Source organism: Lepeophtheirus salmonis, unplaced genomic scaffold (assembly GCF_016086655.4).
Source record: "Lepeophtheirus salmonis unplaced genomic scaffold, UVic_Lsal_1.4 unplaced_contig_8809_pilon, whole genome shotgun sequence".
NCBI classification, from domain to species: Eukaryota; Metazoa; Arthropoda; class Copepoda; order Siphonostomatoida; family Caligidae; genus Lepeophtheirus; species Lepeophtheirus salmonis.
In genome coordinates, this window is record NW_027296531.1 from 25001 (window position 1) to 45000 (window position 20000).

At 30.1% G+C, this 20000-nt stretch overlaps 7 long non-coding RNA genes and 3 other non-coding genes across 11 annotated transcripts in view; 4 read left to right on the forward strand and 6 right to left on the reverse strand.

Moving 5' to 3' along the window:
• LOC121131631 (large subunit ribosomal RNA) overlaps positions 1 to 1080 on the reverse strand; it is a 3699-nt gene extending 2619 nt beyond the window's left edge. The window contains exon 1 of the ribosomal RNA XR_005869127.1: positions 1 to 1080. This exon is cut by the window's left edge and continues 2619 nt beyond it. This is a non-coding gene — a ribosomal RNA (large subunit ribosomal RNA).
• Positions 1081 to 1791: 711 nt separating this feature from the next.
• LOC121131626 (5.8S ribosomal RNA) lies at positions 1792 to 1944 on the reverse strand. The gene has a single exon (XR_005869122.1). It is a non-coding gene; the product is annotated as a 5.8S ribosomal RNA (ribosomal RNA).
• A 383-nt stretch (positions 1945 to 2327) lies between these two features.
• LOC121131627 (small subunit ribosomal RNA) lies at positions 2328 to 4128 on the reverse strand. The gene has a single exon (XR_005869123.1). It is a non-coding gene; the product is annotated as a small subunit ribosomal RNA (ribosomal RNA).
• Positions 4129 to 6267: 2139 nt separating this feature from the next.
• LOC121131615 (uncharacterized) lies at positions 6268 to 8263 on the forward strand. The gene is made up of 2 exons (XR_005869112.2): positions 6268 to 6394; positions 7884 to 8263. It is a non-coding gene; the product is annotated as an uncharacterized lncRNA (long non-coding RNA).
• A 1068-nt stretch (positions 8264 to 9331) lies between these two features.
• On the reverse strand, positions 9332 to 10037 carry LOC121131625 (uncharacterized). The gene is made up of 2 exons (XR_005869121.2): positions 9920 to 10037; positions 9332 to 9856 (listed from the first exon to the last, which is right to left on the reverse strand). It is a non-coding gene; the product is annotated as an uncharacterized lncRNA (long non-coding RNA).
• A 112-nt stretch (positions 10038 to 10149) lies between these two features.
• LOC121131604 (uncharacterized) lies at positions 10150 to 11231 on the reverse strand. Its single transcript, XR_005869101.2, has 2 exons — positions 10803 to 11231; positions 10150 to 10713 (listed from the first exon to the last, which is right to left on the reverse strand). It is a non-coding gene; the product is annotated as an uncharacterized lncRNA (long non-coding RNA).
• A 478-nt stretch (positions 11232 to 11709) lies between these two features.
• Positions 11710 to 13254, reverse strand: LOC121131599 (uncharacterized). The gene is made up of 3 exons (XR_005869097.2): positions 12661 to 13254; positions 11784 to 12571; positions 11710 to 11724 (listed from the first exon to the last, which is right to left on the reverse strand). It is a non-coding gene; the product is annotated as an uncharacterized lncRNA (long non-coding RNA).
• Positions 13255 to 13374: 120 nt separating this feature from the next.
• LOC121131618 (uncharacterized) lies at positions 13375 to 16074 on the forward strand. 2 transcript variants are annotated; one of them, XR_011784256.1, is made up of 2 exons: positions 13375 to 15248; positions 15299 to 16074. It is a non-coding gene; the product is annotated as an uncharacterized lncRNA (long non-coding RNA). The 2 variants fall into 2 exon arrangements; XR_005869115.2 differs by having other exon boundaries at positions 13375 to 15215.
• Positions 16075 to 18078: 2004 nt separating this feature from the next.
• LOC121131594 (uncharacterized) lies at positions 18079 to 18987 on the forward strand. The gene is made up of 4 exons (XR_005869091.2): positions 18079 to 18119; positions 18179 to 18480; positions 18543 to 18594; positions 18663 to 18987. It is a non-coding gene; the product is annotated as an uncharacterized lncRNA (long non-coding RNA).
• A 180-nt stretch (positions 18988 to 19167) lies between these two features.
• LOC139907562 (uncharacterized) lies at positions 19168 to 19464 on the forward strand. The gene is made up of 2 exons (XR_011784255.1): positions 19168 to 19217; positions 19284 to 19464. It is a non-coding gene; the product is annotated as an uncharacterized lncRNA (long non-coding RNA).
• Positions 19465 to 20000: the final 536 nt, after the last annotated feature.

Below are 20000 nucleotides of genomic sequence, written 5' to 3' on the forward strand. Positions count from 1 at the left end.
TTCGATTAGTCTTTCGCCCCTATACCCAGCTCCGACGATCGATTTGCACGTCAGAATCGCTACGGTCCTCCATCAGGTTTCCCCTGACTTCGACCTGGCCAGGCATAGTTCACCATCTTTCGGGTCCCAACGTGTATGCTCTTACTTCTCTGCATGAAACGAGGTCAGTGCAAAGAGTCGGGATTGCGCCTCCGGTTTTAAACAAAGGATCATCCCTGCATTTGCTTTCACTACGCCTTTAGGTTTAGTTACACCCAATGACTCGCATACATGTTAGACTCCTTGGTCCGTGTTTCAAGACGGGTCGGAGGAGCCACCGACCTACTCGCCGTTCAAAAGATCTTAAGCCGTGATAATAAATAATCACTCGTTATAACGAGCTTAAGAGATCTATCTTTCGTTTACACCATCCCCTACAAAGCTTGAGTCACAGGGCTTAAGGCAAATCCGAAGAGTTACCCTAAACTTCACCCATGGTCAAATCAGTCCATAAGGAATGGCTAACGGCGTAAAATGAACCCAAGAAGTGCAACCTATCCACCAGAAAACGATTAAAAAGCAATGTCCGGTTAAAGATCATTAAAACTCCTCAACGAATCCAGATCATAAGTATGAATCTTAGGAACATCTAACTTCGAGGTACTCCTCCGTTTACCACTAAACAGTTTCACGTACTCTTGAACTCTCTCTTCAAAGTTCTTTTCAACTTTCCCTCACGGTACTTGTTTGCTATCGGTCTCGGGGTAATATTTTAGCCTTATGAGGAGCTTACCTCACACTTTGAGCTGCACTTTCAAGCAACTCGACTCTAGGGAAAAGTCAGCATACTAAAGCAAACTGTCGTACGGGCCTATCACCCTCTATGAGATGCGGCCCCAGTCAAGGTGTACTTGGACAAGTTGCTAAAATATGATAAGACAATCCCGAACACTACATTCCACACTACCGAGATGGCAGGCGGTTCAGTGATGGGCTTCACCCTGTTCATTCGCCATTACTAAGGGTATCACAGTTGTTTTCTTTTCCTCCGCTTATTAATATGCTTAAATTCGGCGGGTAGTCTTACCTAATCTCAGGTCGAAAGTAAAATTGGGGGAGCACTTGATTCCTCTAAGTATACGAAATCAACACCTCGTTCAAATTCTATTTTTCAATAAGTAAAATGAAACATTCTTTAAACCAAAAATACACTTCTTTTCTAATAAAGAAAATATTTGTATTGAAGATTGAAGTTGTAAAAGTCAAATTAACACTTTATATATTTTTTTCACTCGTAAAATATTCAGTCAGCCTCTGAAGAATAAGTATCGATTTATCTTTTTTTTAAAAAATAAAATGAATTCGAACTCAAAAATTTTTTTATTGGATGAAAAAATTGGAAAAAGTTAAAGAGAAGTATAACAATTAAGTTGATCCTCCTAATTGCTCCTTTTTTCTTAAGTTATTTCAATTTTATACATGCGCAATAAATAAAAAAATATGAGACGAATCATATAACTATTTTTTTTTTAAAGTACAATACATCTTCAGTTGCAAAATTACGAGTTGAATGAAAAAAAATTCAATCAAGAGTTAAGTTACAACCTCCTTCAAATACTTGGATCTTTTTAGCGCAATGGAAAAAAAGTATAAGTATTTTTGGGAATGCCATTACGGATCAAAAAAACATTATTTTAAAGCCACTGGGAAAACATTTATCCCCAGGAAAAGCTCAATCCTTCATTTGAATTTGAAATTTCAAAAGATCATAATAATCTAGTAAAATCAAATCAAAGAAGATGTCTTTGAAACCGACCCTGAGCCAGGTATAGATTGTAACAGAGTCACAATCTGCAATATGCGTTCAATATGTCGATGTTCATGTGTCCTGCAGTTCACATTCCGACTCGCAGCTAGCTGCGATCTTCATCGACCCCCGAGCCAAGTGATCCACTGCATAGCGTTGTGTTTCATATGGTTTGTTTTTCTTCGTTCATTTTCATATTAAAATTAATAATATAAAAAATAAGAAGTAAATAAGAAATATGACGGTTATACTTCATTTATTTCAATTTAAAAGAAAAAGAAAAAACGAAGCAAAAAAACAAAAACTTATTAGAACTGAAATTCGAAAAATTCAGGGAGCAAGATGAGGCGAATCCTACTTATGCAGTAAATTTCAACACTGCACCTCAACACTATTAATCATTCGAATTTTTTTTTTTTGCCGATTTAACAATGACACTCAGATCATTGAAGGCTAGATTGCTTAGTTTTTCATTGAAAAAAAATCAATGAAGAACCTTGCTGTTTTTTGAATTTTTCATTTAATAAAAATGAAAACTCGTTAATGATCCTTCCGCAGGTTCACCTACGGAAACCTTGTTACGACTTTTACTTCCTCTAAACGCTCAAGTTTGGGAGTCTTCTCGAACAACACTGAGAGGTTGCCCTCCAGAGGTTCGATCCAAATACCTCACTAAAACGTTCAATCGGTAGTAGCGACGGGCGGTGTGTACAAAGGGCAGGGACGTAATCAACGTAAGCTTATGACTTACGCTTACTGGGAATTCCTGGTTCACGGGGAATAATTGCAAGCCCCGATCCCTACCACGAAGGGGGTTCAACGGGTTACCCGAACCTCTCGGCCAGGGAAAACACGCTGATCCCTTCAGTGTAGCGCGCGTGCAGCCCAGAACATCTAAGGGCATCACAGACCTGTTATTGCTCAATCTCGTGTGGCTAGACGCCACCAGTCCCTCTAAGAAGAAAAGTTAACGCAAAAAAATGACGTTAACTCTATTTAGCAGGACAGAGTCTCGTTCGTTATCGGAATTAACCAGACAAATCACTCCACCAACTAAGAACGGCCATGCACCACCACCCACCGAATCGAGAAAGAGCTCTCAATCTGTCAATCCTTCCAGTGTCCGGGCCTGGTGAGATTTCCCGTGTTGAGTCAAATTAAGCCGCAGGCTCCACTCCTGGTGGTGCCCTTCCGTCAATTCCTTTAAGTTTCAGCTTTGCAACCATACTTCCCCCGGAACCCAAAAGCTTTGGTTTCCCGGAAGCTTCCCGCAGAGTCGTAAAAATAAACAACTGCGGATCGCTAGCTGGCATCGTTTATGGTTAGAACTAGGGCGGTATCTGATCGCCTTCGAACCTCTAACTTTCGTTCTTGATTAATGAAAACATTCTTGGCAAATGCTTTCGCAGTAGTTAGTCTTCAGACGGTCCAAGAATTTCACCTCTGTCGTCTGAATACTAATGCCCCCGACTGTCCCTATCATTAAGTCGATTTCCGAAAACCAACAAAATAGAAACGACTTCCTATTTCATTATTCCATGCACTAATATTCAAGCTTTTAAAAGCCTGCTTTGAGCACTCTAATTTTTTCAAAGTAAACCCGACAGTATCCCGAGACACCCTTTGAAAGGCACCATCGAAACCTCTGTCGAAAAACGCGAGACAAGACAGCAGTTACATCAAACAAGATGAACCCCTCCTTACTCACCGAAATCCAACTACGAGCTTTTTGACCGCAACAACTTTAATATACGCTATTGGAGCTGGAATTACCGCGGCTGCTGGCACCAGACTTGCCCTCCAATTGTTCCTCGTTAAAGGATTTAAAGTGTACTCATTCCGATAACCGGGCCTCGGATGAGTCCGGCTTCGTTATTTTTCGTCACTACCTCGGTCTTCGACCATTGGGTAATTTGCGTGCCTGCTGCCTCCCTTAGAAGTGGTAGCCGTTTCTCAGGCTCCCTCTCCGGAATCGAACCCTGATTCCCCGTTACCCGTCAAAACCACTGTGGGCGTCTATGCCACAGTCGACAGTTGATAGGGCACACCTTAGAAGGATACGTCGCCGGCGTAAAGCCATGCGATCTGCAAATGTTATTCAGAGTCACCAAGTTTTTAAATTGGTTTTGATCTAATAAAAGCATCCCTCACGTAAGTTCGGGATTTTTTCGCATGTATTAGCTCCAGAATTACCGCAGTTATCCAAGTAACTGAGAATATCCAGTATATTAGGTGTGATTTAATGAGCCATTCGCGGTTTCACCTTAATTAGGCTTGTACTTAGACATGCATGGCTTAATCTTTGAGACAAGCATATGACTACTGGCAGGATCAACCAGGTAACTTTTCTTTTTAGAAAAATCAATTTCATATCAAATACGAATATTTCATACTACATTGACCGTTCAGATTCTATTCATTCCCCCCCATATGATAACATACAAAGGAAACAAAAATAAACCCTATTCAAAAAGACAAAGTTTAAAAAACATCAAGACTTTTAAATGTCCGTCAAATGATTCAGATTTCTCTTTCAGCATTTTTTAAAAACATTCTTTATCGAGATATTATTTCACTTCGTTAGATAACAAAGCCTTCAAACTTATTTTTTAACAACCATTGGAGCTAAATAGCCTAAAATATTAGACTCCACTCCTCGTGAAATGGACGTAAAAAAAACAAGTAAAACATGAGAGAGTATTTTGAAGGGAAAAAGAGATTTCAAAACAGGTTAAGAAGACAACGTTAAAACATTGAATACCCCCCCATCTTTATGTCCTCCTTTATCACTTCTTCTCTCACATATAACCTACCTTTTCTTCTTAAATATTCTTTTTCTTTTTATAGAATATATAAACCAGTATTTAATATGTTTGAGAAAATAAAGGCAGGCCCACAAGAGCGCGCCTAAATTTAAAATAGAAAATGAGAAAAAAAAGGGAGAAATGTATGAAAAAAAGGAATAAATATTTATATTTTATAGAAAAAACTATAATAATACTATTTATTAAATACTTAATAATCTAATATTAATTAATTAATGTACAAAAATTATTATATATATTATAAAAAATTAATATTTTAATATCTTCATCAAATTTATTTCTTTCAAATCCTTTTATTTAATAAATAATCAAAACAATAATTTAAATTAAATTAAGATCATTATAATATATTAAGAGAATTAATTTATATCAACAATATTATCAAAAAATAACAACAACAAAACAAAAAGATATAGTACAAAAAACCAAAATAACTTGCATATGTATGGAAATATTACTATACCTCATAGAACATATGAAAGTGAGTCAATCACCACGTAAAAGAAGTGATACACAAAAAAATACCATTGATCCCAATGGTTTTAAATCGTCCCATACAAAGTAATACAGTTTTGAAATTTCCAGAATTACTGCAAATTCTAAATTTTCTGTCATATGGTTACATAATGCAAAGTTACTTTAAATGAATAAAACTACTTCTAAAAGTTGTTGATTTAAGGTAATTATTATTACTGAAATGTGTCTCTAAACCAATTTGTACAAGACGAAAGAACTTATTCTAGACCAAAAGTTACAAATCACTTATAAGTGAGATGTCACAACTAATGATTACAAGCTAAATACAAATTATTTAATATTTATGTAAATTAAACAAGATAAAATAAACTTTCACTAATCTGCAACCACAATTTAATTATTTACAATAAATAATAATGTCACGTTAAATTTAATAATTAAATAGCTAAACAAGAATAACCTTGTAGTATGTCCGAGTTGTTATACATACATAATTTTAAGCAAGTCAATTTCGTTATATCAAAACAATTTAAAATAGATTTATAATACAAATAGATAATATAAAAATTAAAATATTATCTTCTAGGTCAAGGCTAATTCGGGGTAAGAATAATAAAATGAACTCTTTATTTTCAAATTTCGACGAAGACTTTCAAACTCAGTAATTAAGATGTTTTTAAGACGATTTATTTAGATGAAAAGGTTTTATTAAATTAAGTGGGAGATTATGGGTTTGTTTTCTGAGAATGAATAACTCCCATTATACTTCTACTATCAGGAGGGAAACTATGTTCAAATTAAAAATATGATCATATTTATTCTAAATAAATGTGGAATTTATTTAGAGATACCTTAAAAAAATTGAATATTATTTTATAACAGATCGTTTTTAAATATAAACCTTTTCATTCTAATATTTCAAATTAATATTAAATATGCACACAAAAAAAATTTAACTAATAATAACCAATATAAAAGTAGAAAAAGAAACACGTGGGGAGAGAAAAAAAAGAAAGAAATATTTTCATTGGCTATTATTAAATTCCTTTTAATATACTTTATTTTCATTGGCTATTAATAATTCCTTTTCATATACTTTATTTTCATTGGCTGACAAATAATCAGCTACATCTTCATGCTCAATGAGGAAAATCCAGTGTTGAATGGCCATGTTAAAAAAAGAAACCGAAAATCAAGATGGTAACCATGACAGTGCCATTGAAGAATGTTTTGGAGGAGAGATAGAATATTGCCCATCTGCTACAATCACGTGTGAAAAACAAAAATACATGGTCCATTATTAAAGGTTCGTATGGCAAAATGACACATGAATATTATAGAAATAATATATATATTTTAATAAATATTGAATTAAGTTATTTTTACAACAAATAGCACAGGTGATATATGTGTTTCAATAAAAATTATAACATTTTGTATATTTTATTTATAATTGTTTAAATACTTACCATCATAAATTTCATTAAATAAGTGAATATTGACTTTGATCACAGCTTCAATCTCCGATCAATAATTTCATGTTGATTCAATTCATTATGGACTGTTCAAACTATCTCAAAATATATCTTAATAAGTCTCCTATGAGTTGTGATGAATCTGAAATACAATATATAAATAAATGTCATTTCATATTTAAATAAGATATTAAAGCCATACCATAGGCATGATAATATAAGTATGCTTCACAATTTGGTACATAGTTTGATCAGTACGTTCTCCCTGATTACTTAGAGGGAATTCAATTTATAATAGCATTCATATAACACTATTTCCAAAGGAAATCTTCAAAATTCGATAAACAAATCAAGCCAATATTAAAGCATATCTGAAATAAAACATAAAAATAAATGTCATTGTATATTAATTAATAATATGATATTTATTAAAAATATTGATAAATGGAATATTCATATCTCATGAGTTTGAATTTACTCCAACTACTATTTACAAGACCCTTTCCAAATAGACCTTTCTTTCCCTTCTTAATAATTATTTACCTTTCATAAATTTATATTTCTTTGACAGACCTTTAATCCACTTGATTGATTGTGTTTAGATATCATATATAAAATTTTTGTAGATTATTCTCATGTAGTTAGGAGAAAGTTCCAAGTCCAAAAAGAGTCCTAAGTCTTTGGTGGTTAGTTTCAAGTCTTCATTTATAAATCAAACACTTTCAATATCCGAATTTATTTCTAGCTCATTTCAAGTCTTATACATAAGTTATAGTTTTTTTTTAGCTTCTCCATCACTTTTTATTCATACATTACTTTGGCTTACAAAATATATCACTGATTTGATTAATTTTTTTAACTTAAAGACCTCAGAACTCATAGTTGGATTGAGTTAAGAATCCAATGTTTCCTTTCTGAGTAGGCCTATTACCAAATAGGTCACGTATTAAATTTGAGTCAAATCTACTTCCTTTTAGTTCTTTTTAGTATAATGACCAATATATATTTATAAAAATATCAGTTCTTGATTTTTTGACAAAGAATTGGAAAAATCTTGTTAACATATCACTGTACTAAATAAATTATAAGCTTATAGGGAACAATGCAAGAATGGGCTCATAATTTGAAATAATTTTGGGCTTTTTCTTTTATAAAGAAAGATTGATACAGACATTTATAATGTTTACTCCGTATCTGCTATCCAAACAAAATGTCTTGTTATATATAAAAAAAAACATTTTCATATTACATTTTCCAAATAGTAAGTAGGTATATAATTATATCTTAAGCATTAATATATATAATTCTATATTAAAACAGAACTTGAAACAATACCTTAATCTTCAGAAGAAACAAAACAAATACAAAGTGGACAGAAAGACGTATTAGGCATCATAAATAAATGAAGAGAAATGTCTCTAATAATGATAGGCATCAAGGAAGGAATGATATAGAATCTTGATGAGTGTATTCACTGCAGGGATGGCTCCAACGTTGCTTGAGTTAAAAATAAAGATAGTCAGTTAACAGGAAGCCTTGCTCTTGTGATTCATAGAGAGATGTCGAACTTTAAACTTATGATTGGCATAAGACAGGATAATAACTACATTCATGGTTTTTTCATTAACATGGTACACCTACAACTATGTAAGGAATAAAAAAATGAATGATAATAAATCAATAATATAATAAATGATCAATACCTCGAGTATGTAAGATAAAATCCTTCTCCAGTCGATCATCAATACCTCTTTTTAAAAAAGCTATTTCAGAGTGAGTCTGTAACCAAACGTCTTGTCCATGACCATCTTCAACACTTTCTTCCTAAAATCTTCATGTAAGAATGTTCCCAGAAATGACTTCAGTGTGTGGTTTCGGGACATTTAATATAAAGGGAGAACGGATGGATTTGAAACGTATCCTCTTTCAGTTGAAGTAGGGGAAGCATATCCTCACCGATAAATAGCTTTGAATACATGATCAGTGCCCCGTATCAAATGTAATGAGTAAATTAATATTCCACAAGGAATCCTGGATGAAGTAAATAGGTTGAAGAATAATAAACAATAGCTAGATAAATAAATACTCATTTGGTAGTTTGGCATAGTAAGGCAGAAGTACATTAAAATCTTTAATTTAGCTTGAGAAATAGATATCAACGTCAGCTAAAGGAAAGCAGATGATTGATCTACTTTATATTACGTCATCATATTTGAATATAATTCTAATTATTTCCACAGTTGGGAGTAGTACTATCCAATCATAAATGTATTAGCCTGTTACCTAAAATATTAGGAATAGTCTATTTACTGACGTCATAAATTAGATAATAACTAATGATAGACGACATTTTGGGGGCTCATAATTAATATTTTTACTGCAATTAACCTATTTACAATAAATATTTTGATGACACTTCATTAAAAGCCTTTATAAACCAAAATATACTATACTACTCCATTCAATATATTATTTATCAATTATGAAATACTATACTAATCCTCATTAATTTTATGGACTTTAGATATTATAATCTACAAAACCTACCTACTTTATAAGGTTTAGTGATTTAAAATACATATGGCTTGCATGACGTTGTAACATGAATTACTAACACAAAAATTTACATCGTATTTCCATGTCAGCTGTCGATGACTCCTTTTCTTTTCCTATAATCAGGGTTCTGAATGTTGATTAGTTGATAGATATTGTTCAAACTATTATTGGATAATAGTTTCTTAGTCAGTAAAAATCAGCTTACTACCAACTTATTTTGGGCCTTTTATCTGTTTATTTTCGTAATAAAGGTGGCGTGATACAATATTAATTATATAATTTGTATGTATATGTATAAAATCTTTTAAAAACAACAATAAACATACTTGAGAAAATATACTTGTTCCAATTTATATAGGCCTATTCATTTATGATTCCAGTGACCACTACAGTGTAATAATGATGAAATGAAACAAATATTGTTGTTTTCACATGAAATATCGTCCAACAATATGTAATTAAAACATTAATATATTTAATTATACTCGTGAATTAGACGTGTCTTAATGTATTATATATCATAATAGCAATGACTACCTTATTATACATAGGACAACAACGTACAATACATATTAACAAGAAGGGAAGAAACAAAATGTGTGAGGGTACACAAAAGTGAATTATATTATAATTTAGAAATATATTTAATTATTAAAAAGTATAAGAACTATAATTGAATGCAATACAAATAATAAAATAAACGTCATCAAACTCCAGCTTCATCCAAATTCTATAACCTACGTAGTAATTCATCGCATAAATACAATATTAATATAAAATACAAGGTAATAGTTACTTACTAAAAACTTCTTCAACTTGATTTCATATTTCTTGTAACAAGACATTCCATTTGAAATTTAAATTATAAATAGAGTATATAATTCACAGTAATGTAGTACATTACATTTAAGGGCAAAAACCATTATTATAATAGCAACATCTTCTTCTCTTCTTCTGAGAGTTCTAATTACTATTTTATAATACAGTCAATGTTCTTAGAACAAATATAAGACTTCAATAGAACAACATCTATAATGTAGAAGATTTATTTCAATAATTTATTCAACCTGAATACAGAAATAAAATGCACATTTGCTTGATACAATATCTTTGGATTTAGACACATACAATGAGTAGTATTAATAGTAATATTTCTTTGAAAAAGAGGCCTTTATGAATGCCTTAGAGCCTTTGGAAAGATGGAGGTAGTCAACAAGGGTACATAGAAGGATGTAAGCAAGTAAAAACAGACAGGTTTCTTTCCAAAATAATACAAAAAAACACAAAGAAGAGCAGTACTGTTATTTATAATAGTGACGTCTGTGTGTTGGTTCAGCAAAATTCAAAATAAATGGAGAACAGATGAGCCTCCAGCGTGTCCTCTTTCAGTGGAAGTATGGGAGGCCTATCCGCATCTATGGAAAGCTTTGAATACAATATCAGTAATCAAGGTCAGCTGTAAATGAGCAAATCAATAGTACACAAGGGATCCCAGAGTCCATAGGCGGAAGAGTATTTAGTACTCCTTTTAAAAAGAAAGCTTTGTCAATTCCTTGATGCTCTCACACATTAGCAGAGGGACGATAACTTTTACCTATATAATTAAAAAATTTCTAAGCTATTAATTCAATAAATTAAAAAGTAATCACTAATCATATAATTTCTGTATGAAGAAATACTTACGTTAGTATCTAAGTCCTAATGATCCCAGATAAGTAGAAGGCATGATGCACACTGAGGTAAATCAGATATAACTCCTAGTTATCATGCTCCCAAAACACGTTTATTAGAATTATTTATTAATTATGAAATGAAATGCAATACTAACAATAACATATATTATTATCAACAATCTTCCTTAATTATATGGACTTTAGGTGTTATAATCAACAAAATCTACCTACTTCATACGGTTTAGTGATTTAAAATACATATGGCTTGCATGACGTTGTAACATGAATTATTAACACAAAAATTTACATCGTATTCCCATGTCAGCTGTCGATGACTCCTTTTCTTTTCCTATAATCAGGGTTCTGAATGTTGATTAGTTGATTTAGATATTGTTCAAACTATTATTGGATAATAGTTTCTTAGTCAGGAAAAATCAGCTTACTACCAACTTATTTTGGGCCTTTTATCTGTTTTTATTTTCATATTAAAGGTGGCGTGATACAATATTAATTATATAATTTGTATGTATATGTATAAAATCTTTTAAAAACAACAATAAACATACTTGAGAAAATAACTCGTTCCAAGTTATATAGGCCTATTTATCTATGATTCCAGTGACCACTACAGTGTAATAATGATGAAATGAAACAAATATTGTTGTTTTCACATGAAATATCGTCCAACAATATGTAATTAAAACATCAATATATTTAATTAGACGTGTCTTAATGTATTATATATCGTAATAGCAATGACTACCTTTTTATACATAGGACAACAACGTACAATACATATTAACAACATGAGTGAATTGTATAATAATTCAGAAATTTATTTAATTATTAAAAAGTGTAAGAACGATAATTGAATGCAATACAAATAATAAAATAAACGTCGTCAAACTCCAGCTTCATCCATATTCTATAACCTACGTAGTAATTCAAAGCATAAATACAATTTTAATATGACAAGGTAATAGTTACTTACTAAAAACTTCTTCAACTTGATTTCATATTTCTTGTAACAAGACATTCCATTTGAAATTTAAATTATAAATAGAGTATATAATTCACAGTTTATATACTATAGTACATTACATTTAAGGGCAAAAGCCATTATTATAATAGCAACATCTTCTTCTGAGAGTTCTACTTACTATTTTATAATACAGTCAATGTTCTTTGACCAAATATAAGACTTCAATAAAACAACATCTATAATGTAGAAGATTTATTTCAATAATTTATTCAACCTGAATACAGAAATAAAATGCACATTTGCTTGATACAATATCTTTAGATTTAGACACATACAATGAGTAGTATTAATAGTAGTATTTCTTTGAAAAAGAGGCCTTTATGAATGCCTTAGAGCCTTTGGAAAGATGGAGGTAGTCAACAAGGGTACATAGAAGGATGTAAGCAAATAAAAACAGACAGGTTTCTTTCCAAAATAATACAAAAAAACACAAAGAAGAGCAGTACTGTTATTTATAATAGTGACGTCTGTGTGTTGGTTCAGCAAAATTCAAAATAAATGGAGAACAGATGAGCCTTCAGCGTGTCCTCTTTCAGTGGAAGTATGGGAGGCCTATCCGCATCTATAGAAAGCTTTGAATACAATATCAGTGCCCAAGGTCAGCTGTAAATGAGCAAATCAATAGTACACAAGGGATCCCGGAGTCCATAAGCGGAAGAGTATTTAGTACTTTAAAAAGAAAGCCTTGTCAATGCCTTGATGCCCTTACGCATTACCAGAGGGACTATAACTTTTACCTATATAATTAAAAGTTTTCTAAGCTATTAATTCAATAAATTAAAAAGTAATCACTAATCATATAATTTCTGTATGAAGAAATACTTACGTTAGTATCTAAGTCCTAATGATCCCAGATAAGTAGAAGCCATGATACACACTGAGGTAAATCAGATATAATTCCTAGTTATCATGCTCCAAAAACACGTGTATTAGAATTCATTATTAATTATGAAATGAAATGCAATACTGACAATAACATATACTATTATCAAGAATCTTCCTTAATTGTATGGACTTTAGATGTTATAATCAACAAAATCTGCCTACTTTATAGGGTTTAGTGATTTAAAATACATACGGCTTGCATCACTTTGTAACATGAATTACTAACACAAAAATTTACATCGTATTTCCCTGTCAGCTGTCGATGACTCCTTTTCTTTTCCTCTCATCAGCATTCTGAATGTTGATTAGTTGATTTAGATATTTTACAAAAATATTATTGGATAATAGTTTCTTAGTCGGGAAGAATTGGCTAACTACCAACTTATTTTGGGCCTTTTTTTCTCTTTCTATTCAAAGGAAAGGTGGTGCGATATAATAAAACTAACAACGTGGTACACTTACATACAGTTATAATTTATTTATTAGCTAATTTTTTTATGACATTTATTAAGACAATATTCAAAGAATGGAAGATCTTGCAAAAAAAAAAAAAATAATTAATACTGCCACCATACTTTTTCTAGTACAAAAGCAAAGCAAAAAGGCAGACTTTATCTTATCAATATGAGAATTCCTTGAAATGGGTACCCCATAACTTTCTTTAAGCCTTGATTTATCATTGATTGCTTGGTAAAACATAGTATTTATGTTATATAATTTTTAAATTTTTTATTAGTTTCATGTAATAATAGCTCTTATTTTTCTATAACGTGGAGAATAATTAAGATATGGCCAAATTGAAAAAAAATAGCTTAAGTTTTGATTTAGAAGACAAGTCGATAGTATTGTGATATGATCGTTAAATTATTCAAAATAGTCCTTATCAAGTTCGAAGAGATACATTTTTATAAAAGAAATCAATCGTGGAAGACTAGTATCGACTTCATATTCATAAATTTTCATTTTGTCTTTTGGCTACTAATTTGGGATGAATTATTATTAAATGGTCTCAACTCTTGAATGTCATTTTTTTAGAAACTTCTAACATGAGAAAAATGACAAAAAATAGGTGTTTGTACTTAATAGTGTTTTATTAATTACTTAAATATATAATCATGTCATTCTTTTATTTTCAATTATAGTTTAGAAAAAATATATGATAATAATAAGACTGAAGATTAATTCCTCTTAGGCTTCCACTAATTATTTATTCTTAAGAATATCCCATTGAATTTATACAGAACCCATTAGTTATATCAAGGAATGAAGTAGGATCTTGATGATGGAGGGATGGCTTTCATAGTTGCTTGATTTAATGATATAGATATGCAGTTAAAAAAATGCAAATAAAGTAGAGGAAAATGAGATAATTACAAGAAAAGATCAAGTAGTGAGAGAAAAATCCTACTATATCAGACCTCAGGATGATATGAGTCCGTCACAGCCTTCTCAATGACCATTTTCAACACTTTATTCCTTCTTCAAAAATAATGAATTATTATGTAAGTAACTAATACTGGAAATAATTAATGAAAATATATAGGTATGACAAAACTTAAAAAAGTCTGAATAATCGTCTATATTTTCAAAGTGGCATTTCCATTTTTTTTTTTTTTTTTTTATTAGACTTCCTCAATTATGAATGTATCATATATCACTATCTAGCACTTACCATATCTGCAGTTCATTCCAATGTAGTCTTTCTATTTTTATTAATCATAATAATAGTAACTCTTATCATTCCAATTAATTACAATTTTTGCTACATAACTATTAATATGAGTGTAAATATATTCTGTAGTTAAATAAGTTATATTAATCAATTATATAATTATTCATCAAGACATATACGTCATAGCCAATTAACAAACAATAAAACATTGAATAAAAACGTGGAGAAGGGAGATTGGAATTTCCAAAATCCTTATGAGGCTTTAATTAAGTCCACTGGGTGCTCGGACCCAATCGATAGTGGCTTAACTTCACACTTCAAGTCCGATGTTGGCTTTGAAGAGGATATTGTGGTTTGAAACGCTCGGGAGACTGTTCAGCCTCAGGTTTTGCGGCTGGTTGGGTTAGGAGTGTGGCCTGCTTGACAGCAGGAAGGGATTCAAGAACAACAGAGGGGAAGGCCCAACTTTATTAGTGATGGGAATTTGACAGGTCTCACATTTGAGACGAATTCTTGAGAGGAACCCTCAGAAATATACATGTCTCCAAGATGGAGCCCAATGCCATTGAGATTTTCATTTAAGCTTGCAAGGACTTCATTCCAGTCCTCCTGTTTCATAGCAAGCTTTAAAAGATCCTCCAAATCTTGGTAGTGATTCCAACGTGCCATAATGTCTATAAACGAAGAAAAGTCATATGGTGAAGGGTGCTGAGAAAGCTAAGGAGCTAACGGTGTTCCGTTGTATAAGTTTTTCCCAAATGTCAGACTCCAGAAGAAAAAAACAAAACACTAAGCACTTAATAACACTAAATACACTAAAGTAGGTAAGGGAACATGAAAAATGAGAAAAAATACACGTATGTTAAGGAACACATTAATTATTATGTAATACTGATTATTATCTTAGGTTTGGTGATTTAAGATGTAGCTATTAGCTAAGCACCCATAGCTATTACGAGGTATTTTTATTGGCAGTTTGGCATAGTAAGGCAGTGGTAGATTAAAATATTTTGTCTGCTAGTTTGAAGGGAAGTTATTTTCAACGTCAGCAATGGATAAGCAGATGATTGATTCACTTTTTATAACGTCATCATATTGGATTATAATTTCCCCAGTTGGGATTATGCATAGTTATTTTTACTCACGTCATACATTAAATTGAATTATCAATAATAACGAAACGCAAAATGAAGCGATTGCCAATAAATCTGGAAGAAATTAAAGTTACAATATCATACATTGGTTCAAATACTCTTTTGTCAGACCCTCTGCTATGGAATCGTTGAATATTTATATAATAACTGAGGAGTAATACTGGAATGAAATATATAGCGAGGAACAAAGAGACTGATCATCCTTCAATTGCATGTCTTCCATTGGATTAAGCTTGAAAGTCATTTTCTGAATTATTAAATGACTTAGTCATTATATTCAAATATTAATATTTAATAAATAAATTAAGGATATGTAAACAAGAACGATTATTTTAGTATTTATTGGCACTTAATAATATATTATGTTCCCTGACAATTGTAAAACATATTAATATGACATAAACTATTCAAATTATTTTATTATTTATCAATTGTAAATATTGTATTTATTTATGGGATTCATTGATTTAAGTTTATATTTATATTTTGTATTAATTATTTAGCCTTATAATATAATTGATTAATTTACTATTCAGTTATTATAATTATATATATTGACTACTATAGAATACTGTGGTAGTTACAAGACAACTAAGTCTAAAAACTAAAACAGTATAGTGCTTACTTTTCTTAGTGTCCACGTTTTGTTATTAAATATCTTCAACAAAAAAATTAAAAAGAATATTTTACCCAATTATAATATTTTACATGTTTTCTAAGTAAATGATAATATTCAAAAAGATATAAAAATAATAACTAAAGAGTAAAAAAGGATTAATAATTATAATGATGATTTATTTCATTTAGAATATTGACCTTGCTTGTCTAATTGTTATTGTACAATATTTTTATAATAAAAAATTCAATTACAAAAAAAAAAAATAAGAATACGGAATACCCCAGACCATACCTTTTCTAGCACGCATTCTCTTCCTATTTCATTTACTAAAAGAAATTCATCTAAGTTTAAATATATGAATCAATACAAAATTTATAGACATAAACACTGAATTGAAATAGAATTTGATTTAAAATGTTCAAATATCTATATTTATTAAATATTTTTTGTTGAATTATATTATCAATAATATATATAATAGTTTGGGAGACTTCAACGCCGTATTTTGAGAGAAATAAAGCTATCAGAAGGTAATAAGTAGTCACAAAAACATCTAATATTCTTAAAGGGCCAGAATCTTATGGTACTAGAGTTATATAATAGGAAAAGGTACAAATTGGAGAGATATTGCTGTGCCTTTATGGATTAGTGTGTGGGAACCAAATGTAGATACAATGAAATTATATAGAATTATAAAACTAAAAGTACATTTTTCTTTTAACTAAATAAAACATTATAATGGTAACTAGATGAAGATTCCTTGAGATGGAGAATTCGTTGGATGCTTTTGAATATTCATTTTGTAATAGTTAAGCAAAAAAAGTAAAAGATTTCATGAATCCTGCATTTCTTATTTCTTCGGAAGGATGGACTTCATTTGAGAAACCACTTTCACGTCAATTTCACTATCATTTAATATATCTTTAATTGTGACTCATAGAAATGGCGAACTTATGATTGGGATAAGATCTGAAACTAAGTGAGAGAAAAATCCTTCTCCAGAACGAATGTTCCTATCGATCATCACCGAAGTAGTACCTTCTTTTAAAAACCACTATATCAGAATAGTCCTCCACGTCTTCTCGATTACCACATCAGAAACTTTCTTTCTTCCGATTTCGGAAATGTTATTATTATGTAATCAGTTGATATTATTATTATTATTATGTAATCATTGATATTATTATTATTACTAGGTTTAGTAGTTGAAGATATAGCTATTAGCTATACCAATCATAGCTATTATGAGGCATTTCTATTGGCAGTTTGGCATACTAAAGCAGTTATTATTATTTAATCAGTTGATATTATTATTATTATTATGTAATCAGTTGTTTAGAGGTTGAAGATATAGCTATTAGCTATACCAATCATAGCTATTATTGGCAGTTTGGCATAATAAGGCAGTAGTAGATACAAAATAATAATAATAATCATTATTCTAATTATGATTTCTAATATAACATAATAGTACATAGCAATAAGAAATAAATTCAGATATAGTATTTTGCAAAACTAAGACATTTCGTTCTATTATATTATGAATAACATATAGTAGGGCTGATTTTTTTAATATAATTATATAAAGTAAACAAAAATTAGATATTGATGAGGAGTAAATAAACAATTATCAACTCTCAACCTCGACTATCAAAAACGAAAAAAAAAAAACAAACAAACAATAAAACAACAGTCTAATACATTTTTCTTGTTGCCCATTGGTTATTATTATTTATTTACATTGAATTTATATTCAAAAACGTAGAGTCAGCTTATGAAAATGAATGAAAACAGTTGAAATGACTATGGATCACGTAACAAGAAAAAATAAAAAACTAATAATTTCCTCTTCCCCCAATGAGTAGTATTTACAATAAATATCAGTGATAACTATAAATTGCATATGCCGAAGCACCACGCCATTTTAACAGCTTTATTCCAAATAGGGTTGATAAGTACTCTCCTTAATTTTTCATTAATTAGAATAGATTAATAAGTTGTTTATATATTTTAGTTATTTACTCTGACAGGATCAACATAACTCATTCCCAATCAATTTCAAATATGAGTGTAAATATATTCTGTAGTTAAATAAGTTAAATAATCAATTATATAATTATTCATCAAGACATATACGTCATAGCCAATTAACAAACAATAAAACATTGAATAAAAACGTGGAGAAGGGAGATTGGAATTTCCAAAATTCTTATGAGGCTTTAATTAAGTCCACTGGGTGCTCGGAATTATCAAATCATTTCTACATTTCCATTCTAAGGGGAAAAAATAATTCACCTTCAATGTTCAAAAGCACTAGTAAGTATAATTCATTATAATATGTTTGTTTCAAATCATTTCTACATTCCTTCCTTTTTTAGGGATAAACCTTACTCTTCATTAATAATACCATTTATAACTAGCCCTTGATTGGTAAGTAATCTTCTTCATTTTCCAATAATTAAAACAAATCATAATGTTTATTACATTTCTATTTGCAGGGAAGAAAATCAGACCAATGTTCTAAATCTCGTTTTATTTCAAATATATAATTTGTGATTTTTTCAAGATAAAGAAAGAGATGTAAAATGAATGGAAATGGAAACAAATTCAAAGCAAGAATGATAATACGATTATTTTTAATGAAAAAAATAACTTGCCTTCATAATTTTTTTTTTTTTAAAAATTATCTTATGAATTTTGGTTTTTCATCTTATTTTACCTTAAGAGTCGATTGTTTAGACCCGCTCTTATCCCGCGCTTAGGTCAACTTTTAGTTTTATGATCAAAACTTAAGTATCTTTAACTTGGAGCATTTTTTTTTTTTTTCCAAATTAGAACACATATTAGTTCTAACTCTTACTAACAATTTTAAAATCGTCTGACAGGATCAACATAACTCATTCCCAATCAATTTCAAATATGAGTGTAAATATATTCTGTAGTTAAATAAGTTATATTCATAATCATATGTTTGTTTCAAATATTTTAATTTTCTTTTTTAGGGAAATCATTTCTCTTCATTAATAATACCATTTATAACTAGCCCTTGATTGGTAAGTAATCTTCTTCATTTTCCAATAATTAAAACAAATCATAATGTTTATTACATTTCTATGCAGTGAAGAAAATCAGACCAATGTTCTAAATCTCGTTTTATTTCAAATATATAATTTGTGATTTTTTCAAGATAAAGAAAGAGATGAAAAATGAATGGAAATGGAAACAAATTCAAAGCAAGAATGATAATACAATTATTATATTTTAGATTTTTTTAATGAAAAAAATAACTTGCCTTCATAATTGTTTTTTTTTTTTTAAATTATCTTATGAATTTTGGTTTTTCATCTTATTTTACCTTAAGAGTCGATTGTTTAGACCCGCTCTTATCCCGCGTTTAGGTCAACTTTTAGTTTTATGATCAAAACTTAAGTATCTTTAACTTGGAGCAATTTTTTTTTCCAAATTAGAACACATATTAGTTCTAACTCTTACTAACAATTTTAAAATCGTCTTGTAAATCAAAAAAAAATTGAAAAAAATGGAAGAACTTAAATAAAAAAAAGTGCTTTGATTAAAACAAATTGAAAAAAACAACTTTTTTTAAGTCAAATTCGATATGAAATTGATAAGAAATGAAATTCAAAGTCTTTAAAAAAAAAAAAAAAGCAAAGTCAATTTAAAAAAACAAAACAAATAGATCAACTTCAAAGTTAAAAAAAAAACTTCGAAGCAAATTCCATTTTGCCTTTTATTCAATTCACTTTTTGCCCTTCCCTTCCCAAGGGACCTTTTTTAAGTCAAAGACTAATTTTTTTTTTTCTTTCTTATCTTCTCAT